The following is a 296-nucleotide window of genomic DNA, read 5'->3' on the forward strand; positions in this document are numbered from 1 at the left end:
CCCACTTCAAGTACCACTTCAAGTCTTAAGGTGTGAATAGAAGTGCTGGGGTTTCTTCCTGAGACTGACCGGAGCCAAAGAAGGGTTTTGATAAACTACGAGACATCTTCAACATTACAGAACAAGTCCAACTGAATGTGGCAAATGACTTGTATATTTGCCAGGATGACTAGTGTATGCTTGCCGAATGCTCAGTTGCCGGCCATCTGAGGTGAACCAAAGGACACGCTTTGCCTTCCCGGGTTCGTTTTAGACTTGGCCTTCGGGCCCTGCTGGAGTAATGAGAAAATATGAGC

Source organism: Pelophylax lessonae (assembly GCF_965119305.1).
Source record: "Pelophylax lessonae genome assembly, chromosome: 3".
Classification (NCBI taxonomy): Eukaryota; Metazoa; Chordata; class Amphibia; order Anura; family Ranidae; genus Pelophylax; species Pelophylax lessonae.